Consider the following 13,508-nt stretch of genomic DNA (forward strand, 5'->3'; position numbering starts at 1 on the left):
CACTTGGCGCTAGCTGATGAGTGTGCGGGCCACTTGGAGGTGGCCGGTGAGCGCATGGGTCACTTGGTTCACTGATTCACTTCATGTTCTTGTCGGTGTCAGATGATCCTCTTTGACTCGAATAATCCCCTTCGACTTAGATAATAGCGTTCATCGCCTTCTCTTTGTCTCGAGCTGTGTGCGGACACCTATAGGAATTTTTAGACACCTACAACCTTATTATTAGTGTCCTCATATTTTAGACACTGGTGGAGGATGGAAGGAACTATAATATTATCATGGATCCAAGGTTGACCCAATAGTAAGTTATAGGAGGTCTCAACATCAATCACATAACACGTGACCTCTGACCTCAAATCTACAAGCTGGCACTTAGCTCGAATTTTACCTAGTTGCATGGACCCACTGGTGTTGAATCCATAAATAACAGTGCCTATGGATGCTAACTTGTTGGTGAGAATTTTGAGATGATACATCAATCGGAGTGACATAATACTGAATGCGGAACCCGGATCGACTTGGATCCGGTTGACAACGCTTGAGCCTATGTATCCGGTGAAGTACAAAGGCCTATCATGCTTTGAATTCTTCACTTGCATGTCCTCCTGCGTAAAGGTGATGCAAGTGAACTGTTTAGCCGCCAGATTATAGTGTTGAACTGATGATTTTGGCTCTTCAGGGGCTGGCTTGATCTGAGAGAGGAAAACATCAGAATCAGCCAAAACTTCTTGCAAAGCCTCCCTGGTGTCTTTAAAACAACGCAGCAACTTATAAAGAGTGATTCTCACTAGGATGTTGTCTAATTAAGCCATAACATCGAAGCGGTATGGAGTGCTTAAACTTCCTAGTTTATCCCTTCCAATCGGTCGATTGAAACGAGACTGCTTCAGATTTTGAACCACTTTATGCTAGGTTTCCTTCTCCTTTTGCTTAGCCACAACTTCCTTCTATTTTTTAGTAGGCTGCTGCTAAGGCTTATCAACTGGTTTAGGAGGAGTTGAGACCACCCAGGTTTTGCCAATGTTTTAGCATTTGGATCAAAAGTTTACAGGTAATTATACCGGTATTCATTCCCGCTTTCGGTGGTGAAGACATCATGCTCATATTTAGAAAGTGGCAAAGTTGAGATATCTTTGTCGTCTTTCTCCGAAATTGTCAAGGCAGGGCAACAAGATTTCCCCTTGCTCTTGGATTTTTTCTTAGAAGAGGATCTTGTCCGTTGCTCATCATTGAGGAGATTCGGGTGGACCTAAAGAATCTCGCCATTGGGAGTCATGTGTGGCACAAGTCCTTTCTGGTATTGTCCATGAGGATCATCGTTAACGGCCTTCATTTCCACCCTTGACATGAGCTCTGGTTAGAACCATGATAAAAGGACAAAGCCAAAGTTGATAGACAATGCATTCGTACCCACCTTCTTTTCCTTGGGTTGCTTCATAGTGATGATGCCGACGTCAATCAATGACTGGATTTTGTCCTTCAATGCAAAACAAGCCTTAATTGGATGATGGACCCTTCTATGATATGCATGGTATTTTGAGTCTGTAGTCCTCTTGGCTTCTTCCTAATCTGTGATTGGCGGCAACTTGACCTTGTTGTTCTCTAGGAGATACTTGATGATAGCAGGAACTTCATCTTTCTTGAAGGAATATTCCTTCGGGAATTTTGGCTTTAAAGTCCTCTGCTGCCTTTGAGGCTGTTGCTGTTGATACTGCCATGACGATTGATGCGACACTTACTATTGTGGTTGTCGTCGGAATGTCTGATTTTCATATACTATAGTCATTGGCGCCTTTCCCCTATCGCGAGGAACAAAATTCTACTTCGGAGCATTCATCGTCGGTTGGCCTCTCATAGCCTTCTTCCTTTTGAGGAAGTGTTCGTCTTGTTCTTCGTGCACCTTTAATTCCTTCTAAGTTTTAGATGGCACCACTCCCATGGCTTCCAGGACATCCAAAGAAAGATTGTTGTGACAAGTCTGGAGGATGAACTCTTCCGTGACCGGGTCTCAGCAATATATTGCTTTATTTCGGAAGCACTTGACAAAGTTGTTGACTGACTCTCTGTCTTATTGCTTCTCATCTAGCAGAGTTTCGATTAATATGTTAGTGTCATCATCGAAGTAGTTGCTGAGAAACAGGCTCTCCATGTCATCCCAGCTATTGATACTCCCCACTTTGAGGTGGTGGTACCAATTGAAGGCGGCCCTGTGAAGGGTGCCTACGAATGATCGAACAATCAAGGGTTCATGTCCAAAGAATATTCCTAAGTAGGACTTGAAATAAATCATATGCTGAGTGGGTGAACCCCTCCTGTCAAACAGGCATAAAGTTAATTAGATTGAACTTTGTCGAGTATGGGATTGACTCCCACTCTCTCGGATAAGGGCACGGAATGCCAGTCTTCTTCACCTCTTGAGTAGACATCAAGGTATTGACCTTGCTTTCAAGGTCTTTCATCTTCTTATCCTCACCTGTGTCTTTCTTAAGGGGATGTTGAGGAGGATTGATTAGACCATGGTTGATGGGACCACCCCCAGTGTTGTTGTCACTAGGGCCACGATTGATGGGATCACCCACAACATTCTTGTTGTCGGGAGGACGGACGGTGAAAATGTGCTCGTCCACCTTTGGGTCACTGTCATTTGCATTGGCTTCAACCACCGTGGTATTGCGATGACTAGATTCAGCTTGTTGACTAGACTCAAGTACCTGATGCTGTTGAGCATGTAGTTGTTGAGCGTGCAATTCCCTCATCTATTGCATGATCAACTCCATCTCCATCTTCATTTTATCCCTAAGCTCTTCTCGTTGTCTAGCTAGAGCTTTTTGGAGCATTTGAGTTAACTGATCAGGAGTGATGGTGAATGTCTCCCTTGCCCACCTGATGCTAGACATTATATCATCGGAAGCGATTGCAGAGAAAGTGTCCGATACTTCATTATCTAAGGATATTCCTTTATGCATCCTCTGATAATCCCGGCATCAGATAGCTCCCATTTGGAACTAAGATATATGCTGGGATACTCCTGGATAGAAGTCGAGAATGGGCTTGGTTGAACGTCGTTTTGACATTCCTTTATCAGCCATGTTGATGGCGACTTGTGGGAGTTTGCCATCTTGAACGGTCGATCTTCTCTTGCGGAAGCATCTTGATTTGGATTTTGACGATTTGGTGGAAAGCATTTAGAATACCGAGACCCTCTGTGAAAAGGTCTTAGGGCAACTACATTCTGATAATACTACCCTGATAAGCCTTTCGCAGGGATAATGAGAGTTTGTTTCTCAGAGGGTCCTCTTTAGGGATTTTTTCACACCCCCAACCTGATAGTACAACTCATCGGCATGATGACCAGAGCAACCTATTGTGGGTTGGTGTGATTTCCCAAGTATAATGTCATCTTTTGACGAACACATTTTCTTTTAGGGATGTGACACCTTGTTGGTATTCTCGAGAGTCACACATTTAGAACCACACCCTTGCGAGTGTGGAATACTAATAGGCTCTTAGGCTTCGACACGAATTCCCAAGCGGGTGGTGACGGGAATTTTCCCAAGAAGGGAGGACTTTGGCTTGACGGGAGGATGTGCATGACCCCCTGTCTGCGGAACTACTTGGGTTTTGTTCACCGGACCCAAGCATTCTTTCACCAGAATTTTGTCTTGATCTTTGTGCAAAGTACCAAGACGATACTCTATTGTGATCTTGAATTTTGACAGATCAAAACTACCGTAAGCTTCACCGGGGTTTCGGTAGAAGAAGAACCAGGAGCAGGCGTCGATGGTGGCAAGGAAGCGACCGCGGTGACGGGTGCTTAGGCAAGACACATTGATGTGTCTCAGCCCGCGAGATTGCTCAGGCTATCTCGGCTATGGGAGGTAGCTCCTGCTGTCTTCCGACATGATTTCTGTGTCGTCATGGACTTTGGCACCTAGATCTTGCAGGATTTTGGTGATTCTTTGGCCACCTCCTCCTTCTTCTTTTATTGTACTTTTTGCCCAAGAGTACACGCATCCACGGCATGTGCATGATGCTTTTGGATGTGTTCCTTGAGAGTTGAACGAGTCTTTTTGACACGGACCCATTCGTCGTTATCTTGTCGTTGGGGCGGCTGAATCACTCGACGCTTCCTTGACCCCAGATCCGCGTAATAGCAAACTCCATTGATAATCACATTTTTATTACAATTTTATACCTTCATTATCTATTTTATATGAATAAATATGCCACTAATAATTGTTTTTATCTTAAATATAGGTTAATGAAGAATAAATTCCAAATATCCCATCTCTCAACAAAGTCCCCTTGAGTAAATGAAGAAATGAAGCAAAAGAGAAATGAAGAAGCACATTGGAAAATCAAATTGCAAATTTATCCAAAAGCCCAAAGCTAAATAGAAGAAGAAATGGCAAAGCCCAAAAGCCTAAGCCCAAGAACAAGAGAGAAGCTTGGACAGCAAACTGAGAAAGGCTGACATCCCATATCGATACCAGCATCGATACGCCTATCGATGCTGGCATCGATACGTCCGTCATTCTGTTATAGATCTAAGGCTAAAAATTATTATTTTTGGATAAGATTTCAATCCAAGGGCTCTTATTCACTGATGTTTACTATAAATAGGGGTAGAGAGTGAGGGGTTAGGGGTGTGAAAACTTTTATAATTCCTTTTGGAGAGGAGGGTTACTTTTAATTGAGAAGATCTTCCAATTTTATAACTTTTTGTTACAATTAATAAAAGAATTTTTTCACCTCTTAATATTGTTCTTTTCTTCTCTTTGTTTGATGATGAAGATGAAGATGGGATGAAGATGAAGATCAAGAGTGAGATTTGCTTTCATCTTGAGGCTAGAACCCTCTTGGGTGGTAAATTTCCTCTTTGTTAATATTTTTATCTTTTTATTTTCTTGCTTAAATAGCCAAGAAGCTAGAACCCTCTTGCTTTAGATTTATTTCATGCTTATAGAGTATATTTATTTCATACTTAAAAAGTAGATTTATTTCATGCTTATAAAGTAGATTTATTTTCTTGCATTTAATTCTTGAAATTTATTTGTAGTTTAGTTTTGAAATTTATTTTGTAGTTAGATTATATTTTTTGTACTATTCACCTTGAGACTAGAACCCTCTTGGGATTAGTTTTTTTTCTTTTGTTCATTTTTATTTTCTTTGATTCGCCTTGAGGTTAGAACCCTCTAGGGAATTACATTTTCTAAGAAGTGGATTCAATTCTAGATTTCTCATATCTTTAATTAAATCCTCTATTTTTATTTTCTTGAATTTTCTTTTTATTCTTGATTTTTCTTTTTGTTTGTTAATTTTATTCATCTTTCTTTCTCTCCTTGTGAAAATCATTCATACTTTGTCACACCCACTCTAACTTACATTTTGTACCTATTTATACACTATCACCTTCACTATCTCTCCACAATCATATTCACTCATCACTCCTATTTGTCATGCACACAACATAAGAACAAATTTTAATTTTCTCCTACAAAATATCTTCCTAGTGGGATCGATAACTTTTATACTATAACTTGATTGATTGTGCACTTGTAATTTTTGGGTATATGTTTATGCCGCATCAAGTTTTTGATGCTGTTGCCGGAGAAGGTACTTAAGTAGGATTTTATTTATTTTGGTTCTTTAACTTGTGTGCTTTCTTGTGAAGGAACCACTTGGAATTGAAGATTAAGGATTGAAGATCGAGGATTTGAAGAATTACTTGAGGTTTGATATATATTTAGGATTTGCTTGAGGTAACTCTTCTTTTTAGAATTTTTAATTCCACCCGTTAGTTACTTCTTCACAATTAGAGACAATTAGGACTGAAAAAAAGATTTTATTTTTGTCGACCATAATAAAATCCACCCTCCACTTGGACATTTACTAACAAGATAATAAATTCAAACAATATTCCTCATTCTCATAATTGTTTAATTATTAACCCTAATTAAAAAAAATTATTTTTACCATCCTTTTTAGTTGCTTTTAATTCATAGGGTTGCATTGCATATAGTTAGTAGGAATTCACCAAAGTTATTTTAGCATCTTGATTTGGCACACACTTGAAAATATTTTTAAGGGCAAAACCCCTAATCAAGATAAGGTAAGGGATTTCATCACCCTTACCTTAGCCCAAAAATCATTAATTCCTCACTACACAAACCTAAGCCTTTTTAAAACTCATTAGATGTTAGCCCCTAAGGATTTGAGCTCATTAAGGAATAATAAATCCTTAAGTGAACCGGTTTAAGTTTTCTTGGATTAGTTTGTGTCTAAGGCAAGGTTTAGGGGTTACGTAATGTGCTCCCCAAAGAACGAAGTACTTAATTGATCTTTGATCTCTCTCAAATACTAGCCTTACCTGGCTAACTACCCGATTAAAACTTTAATCTTTTCAATTTAAGAGTTTTCAGTTAGGAGCTGGTCAAGCAGAGTTAGGCTTTACCCAAGAATTAGAGTGATTGCAAAGTGATTGTTTTCATTTGTTTTAGATTTTTTTTACCCTTTTCTTCTCAAAAAAATTAACTTTTATTTTTCTTTTAAAAAAAGTGTAAAAAAATATTATTTTGGGTGTATGCAAAAGTAGAATAGGGATAATACACATCGATTAATTCGCTTTGAACCATTTATAGAAATGGCGTATCCTAATCCACCCGTTCTTCAAGATATGTGCTATCCCACTTGGAATGCAATCCCATCTTGCATTAGACTCCCTAAGACAAATGGAACTAACTTTGAACTCGACCGCATTATATACACATGCTTCCTAAATTTCTGGGGAATGAAACTAATGATGCATATATTTTTATCTCAGAATTTGAGGAAGTATGTATGATGATTAAAATGAGAGAATTAACTGAAGATGCAGTCAAACTCAGATTTATTTCTTTTGCCCTTAAAGACAAAGCAAAAAATAGCTATACAGCTTACCCATAAATAACATCACAACTTGGGAGGAATTTATCATCATTTTTCTTATGAAAATTTTCCCAATTCATAAAACGGTTAAGCTTAGAAATACCATTCAAATTTTTAAAATTGTCCCCGGGGAGCCATTCTGGAAGTATTTTGATAGGTTTAAAGATCTTCTCATCCAATGTCCTCATCACAGTCTAGAAAAATGGCAATTATGCCAAATCATCTATGAAGGATTGGATTATTCTTTAAAGGCTTCCTTAGAATCGATGTGCCAAGGGGACTTCATAAAGAAAAATGCTGATGAAGCTTGGGAGTTTTTACAAAGTCTATCTAAGAAAACCATGCAGTGGGAACATTGCGATGACATGGTTTCGTCAGTTTCCCAATCTAAGTCTAGTGGTCTTTCTTTAGAGTCGAACATTGCCTGCGAAGCAAAGATGGTGATAATTCTGCGAAGGTTAGAAGCCTTAGAAATTAAGGAACAAGCTCTAGCTCAAATTAATCAAGTTTCTGTCCCAGGTTGTCATAACTATTAGTCTCCTGCCCACGTTTCAGAGGAATGCCCTCTCCTAGGAAACACCCATTTATTAGAACAAATGAACGCTTCATTCCAACATCTAATGAATAATCCATTTTCTCCAACCTACAATTCAGGTTGGAGAAATCATCCTAATTTCGCATGGAATCAAGAAAGTATCCAAGGGAAACAAAATTTCAATCCCACTTCAAACCAACACTTTCCTAGAGGGAACACAGTTCCTTTCAATTCTCATCTACAATTTCAACAACCCAATCTGCCATATCAAAATCAGTCTCCTCATCATCAAGCTGTAACTCACACTCCTCATAATCTAGATCAGGATAAAAGTCTCAATATTTTGGAAAAGGGTTTGGAAACCATAATTAAGGCCTCCACTCAAACCATGAATATGTTGACTCAAACATCCAGCACTCTGAATTTCTTCATGCAATCAACCAGACAAATACTCAACCCTAACAATCAAGCAATAGCTAGATTAGAAACCTAACTTGGTCAACTAGCTAGTGCCGTGAGTGAAAGAGAGAAAGAAAAATTTCCGAGTCAACCCATGGTCAACCCTAAGGACACAGGATGCAGTTCATCCCATGAAGCTCAAGTGAATGCAATCCATTCACTTCGGTTAGGTAAACAGGTCGATAATCAAGTGAGAGCACCTCCAAGTCTTGATCCAGAACAAATTCCTTCTCCTTCTGATGAATCTATTCAAGAATCACCCATCTTAGATGACCAAGAACCCGAACCCAAATCTGAGCCTGCTTTTGATAGGTTTAGACCAGTTGCTCCCCTCCAGACAGGCTCAGGCCTAGGAAACACTCTCCACAGGAGGAGAAGATCCTAGAAACATTCAAGTAGGTTAAGGTCAACATTCCTCTTTTAGATGTAATTGAACAAATTCCATCTTATGCTAAATTTTTATAAGAATTGTGCACTAAGAAGAGGAGAATAAATGTTCCAAATAAAGTCTTTTTGCCCGCCAATATCAGTGACATGCTCTCAAATCGCATACCTTTGAAACATAAAGATCCAGGTTCCCCCATCATTACGTGTCTCATTGGTAATACTCACATTAATAAGGCGCTTTTAGATTTAGGGGCTATTGTCAATTTGCTTCCATATTCAGTCTACCAGTAATTAGTTCTAGGTGTACTGAAACCAACCCGATGCACCTTATAGTTAGCTAATAGATCTGTCAAGGTCCCTATAGGTGAGTTAGAGGATGTTCTGATTAAGGTTGGAGATTTTATTTTTCCAGTGAATTTTGTAGTTATAGAAACACAGTCCGTTTCTAATCCTAAAGGACAGACACCTGTCATCTTAGGACGACCATTCTTAGCCACTTATAATACTCTCATCAACTATAGAACTGGTCAAATGAAGCTGTCCTTTGGAAATTTGACTGCTGATCTTTACATTTTCAATCCAGGGGACCAACAAAATAATCAGCCTCTAGAAATAAATTACATTCAGGAAAGATCAGAAGAAGAAGAAGAAGAAGAAGAAGAAGAAGAAGAGTCAGTTTGAGTTTTGATGAAATTTTTGGTGAGGAGTTAGAGATATTAGAAGAAGTAGATCAGGTTTGTCAGAATAAGGAAACTGTTTTTAACATTTGCTGCTTTGAGCTGAATTTTGAAGAACTCTTCCTTGATGAACTTAGTTTTTCTGAAAAATAAATAACAATCAAACTTTTATATCTCAACCATAAATCTCGGATTTGAGGAAATTGTTAATAAAAAATTGGTTGTTAGAAAACAAATCTTCATATATCAAGAATCTAAGTTCAACAAGAAGTTAAAACTGCATTACACCAACCTCACATTGTTGCAAGAATCATTGAACACCCCGGAATACTTGGAATTTTAGTACATCATTGATTATCTCATTTTGAAATTGTTTAAAATCCAAGGTAGAATTTTCAGCAACAAGGTAGGATTCAATGTAGAATACACGCTCTTCATGTTGAACTCTTCATTCTACATTGTTGTTTTATTTTATTTCATAATAATAACAAGAATTTGTTCTTCTCTTGTTTGAGAGTTTCTTGTTCATTGCTAACTCAACATTGTTTGTTTTATTCTTCTCTTGTTTGTAGAATACACGCTCTTCGTATTGAACTCTTCATGTTGAGAGTTTCTTATTCTAGGTACAGGTTGTTGGTTCCTTTGTTCGTGGAGGGGACAATGTGCCCAGTTTGTCATAGGACACTAATGGATGCTTTTGGAGAGCATGTCATCCACTGTCAGAAGTAGCCTGGGTTCAAGTACAGTCACAACTTAGCCAGAGATATCTTGTATGATATCCTTGTTAGCCCTTATGTTTTGATGATGTTCTTACAACCACCATTATCGGTACTAATGGCTTATTGAGTGTAAATGTAGTAAAATCATTTGTCAAGCTCGTTAGTGCCATTAATGGAGGATGGATGGAATATATGCTACAACGAAGATATCCAAAGGAGGAGGAGGCCAAGAGATGAAGCAACGTTATTTCAAGAACGTCAAATTCGATTAAAAGCTTCATCCGATTCAAGCTATATCAAAGCTCAAGTATATTGCTCTCTATATGAGGATATTAGCTTTCTTTTGTTTTTCTCTCTAGTGCTAGAATGTAGGCAAAGAGTTACTGAGTTTACTTGAAGCTATTGGGAATCACACACACGTTTTTAAACTTGTGCTTTTAAGCGTTTTTCACAAAATACTATTTTTCACAAGTTTGAGTACCTATCTGCAAAATTCTTTTTCCAAGCAGTTTGTTTTTAGTATTAAAAACATTTTACAAAGTTTCAGAATTTTCAGAGGTCAAATGAATATTTTGGAAATATTTCAACTTGGTCAAATAACCTGATTTCAGAATATGTCAGAAATCGGTCGACCGGTCCGGTCGACCGATCCGATGACCTTTCTTCACTATGTCTCCAGAGTGTTGTCGGTCGATCGATACGGTCGACCGAATTTCTCAACCCTTAATCGGTCGACCGTGCCGGTCGACCGATGAGTCTCTGGATGTTTTGTCAAAACTCCTTAGCTGCTGGCGGTCGACCGATTTTTTCGGTCGGTCGACCGAAGGTATTTTTCGGTCGACCGATATTTTCTTCGGTCAACCGATTTTTGCCTCTGTTCAGCCGCGACTTTTTTAAAACGGTCGTTTGCCTCGAACCCTGTGCTTTCACTTGTTAGTGATTGGCACAGTCTGTGATGAGGGTCTGAAGAAGAGATTATTATCTCATTTGGGTAGATTTGTTTTTGTTTTAAAATGATTTAAACTTTCCTATAAAATCCCCAGACCTCTTCTTCTTCCTCTAAGCCCTAACGTTTGAAAACCAGAGAGCTTTTTCTGTTTCCTGAGAAAATTTTCAAAACTCTGTTTTTCTTTCTGTTTCAAGTGTGTTTCACTTCCCAGCTTCAGTACTCTTCTCTTTGCTATAGGGGCTTGTGTAAAGAGAGGTTCTTGCTTGTTTTTTCTTCTGCTGCTGTGTGGTTGAGATCTGTGGAGATCTACTGTGAGGGAGTGTGATCTGTGAGATCAAACTGTGTAGTGAGAGAGAGATCTTGTGGGATCGCTGTGTAGACGAAGTTCCGGCTTCCAAACCGGATGTGTTAGTGGATTTCTCCTCGAGAGTGGGGAGCGGGGACGTAGGTCAGCGGGCCGAACCTCGTTAACACATCGCGCGTCAAGGATAACGATTCCTAACTCTATCTCTTTCTATTTGATTGCACTTCTGTTTTGTGGTTTGCTTGTGCTGAGTTTTAAATTGCATATTAGAGCCTCTTGACCCTAATCACCCCCCCTCTAGGGTCCAACAATTGGTATCAGAGCTTGGTCTCTATATCAGTTTTTGGTTTAACAACCTTAGAGAAAAGATCTAATGGAGGCCTCTTTGAATATGCATATGCTAGAAGGACAATCCACAACTAGACCACCTCTCTTCACCGGCACTAATTTTGCTTATTGGAAGGCTAGGATGAGAATTTACCTTCGTTGCATAGACCTTGACATTCTAGAGCTCATAGAAGAGAAATATGAAGAAAAGTCCAAAGTCGGGAACATGACCGATGGAGAAAGGCACCTAGCTAATCTCAACGCTAAGGCTATGAACGCCTTAATTTGTGGTCTTTCCCCTAATGAATATAATAGAGTTTCCACGTGTGCAACCGCATACGAAATTTGGGTAAAATTATGTGTCACACATGAAGGAACCCCCCAAGTTAAGGAATCTAAGATTAGTGGACTTATGCATGATTATGAGCTATTTAAAATGCTTCCAAATGAATCCATTGATGCTATGTTTTCTCGTTTTACTAATATCATCAATGAATTACATGGTCTAGATAAGCAATTATCCATTCAAGAGATGAATTACAAGATACTTCGCTCCTTGACTCCGACATGGGAACCCAAGGCTACGGCCATTGAGGAAGCTCATGACCTCACTACCTTAGCTCTTGATAGCCTCATCGGAAAGCTCAAAGTGCATGAGAAGAAGCTCAAGGGGAAGGAAAAGGAGGAAGTGTCATCACGCGAAGTTGAGGAGCCGTCACCAAAATTGAAGACCATAGCTCTCAAGGGAGCTAGTGACAACTCATCTTCGTCGTCGGAGAGTGAAGTTGATTTTTCTAGAGAAGTGGCTCATCTCTCTAGAAGAATCTCTAGACTTATCAAAATGAACAAAAAATTTAATCCCCGATCTAACAACAAGTTTTCATCTCGTGTAGGAAAATGCTTTGAATGCAACGAACCGGGTCACATCGCTAAGGATTGCCCCAAGCTCAAGGAAAAGTACATGAAGTACAAAAAGAAGAAGGCTATGTATGCCGGATGGGAAGAATCCGAACCAAGTGACTCGGATAGTGATGAAGAAGGAGCCAAATTTGCTCTTCATGACCCAAATGTTTGTTTCATGGCAAATGAACAAGAGGTAATATCCGAGGCCGAAAGTGAATCTTTCTATATGCAATGTGACATAGCTATGGCATTAGAAGAGTTGAACTTTGAATTTAAAAGAATGTCTAAAGAATACTCTTCTTTCAAAAAATTGCATACCTCTTGTGATATTAAGCTAGAGCAACTAACAACCTCTCTTGCTCTAAAAGATGAATTGCTAGGAGATCTCGATTTCGAGAACAAGCAATTAAGATCAAAGATTGAAAAATTAGAAATTGAGGGTTGTAGAACTAGACCCACTCATGCTTATGACAACTACAATCACCATGGTAGAAATAGGTTTCATAGTTCCAACATTCGTACATACAAAAGAAATTTTGTATGCACCTATTGTATGAGACATGGACACATTTCTACTCATTGTAGAATTAAAGACAATGAAGATTTTTATGGTTTGATATGGGTACCCAAAGGTACCAACACTACTAACCACCAAGGACCCAAGACATGGGTACCTAAAGCTACTACACCTTCATCTTCTTCTTTTGTAGGGAACGTCACGGCAACGACGTAAGGAGATGTGGTACCTTGATAGTGGTTGCTCACATCATATGACGGGCAACAAAGAGTTATTTGCAACCCTATCAAGGATTGAAGGAGGCAATGTCTCCTTCGGTGGTGGTGAGAAAGGTAAAATCATTGGTATCGGGTCTATTGGTAAGAAACCCTCACCCACAATTGAAGATGTTTATTTAGTAAGTGGTTTGAATCATAATCTTCTTAGCATTAGCCAATTAAGTGATAAAGGTTTTGATATTTCCTTTAAACCGGATAAATGCATCATTAGTATGGATGGAAATATTGTTTTTATTGCAAATCGCAAGTCTAATGTTTATATTTTTGAGATGAATGAGTTAGTTAATCAAGATGTGAAGTGTCTTGCGGCTATTGATGAAAACCCTTGGATTTGGCACAAGAGACTTGGACATGCAAATATGGAGTTAATATCAAAATTGTCTAAGAAGAATCTTGTGAAAGGGCTACCCAACTTACACTTCATAAAAGATACAATTTGTGAGGATTGTGCCAAAGCTAAACAAACGAAATCCTCTTTCAAATCCATTCATGAGGTATCAACTTCTAAACCTTTGCAATTACTTCA

This window comes from Asparagus officinalis, chromosome 9 (genome assembly GCF_001876935.1).
Source record: "Asparagus officinalis chromosome 9, Aspof.V1, whole genome shotgun sequence".
In the NCBI taxonomy this organism is placed as follows: Eukaryota; Viridiplantae; Streptophyta; class Magnoliopsida; order Asparagales; family Asparagaceae; genus Asparagus; species Asparagus officinalis.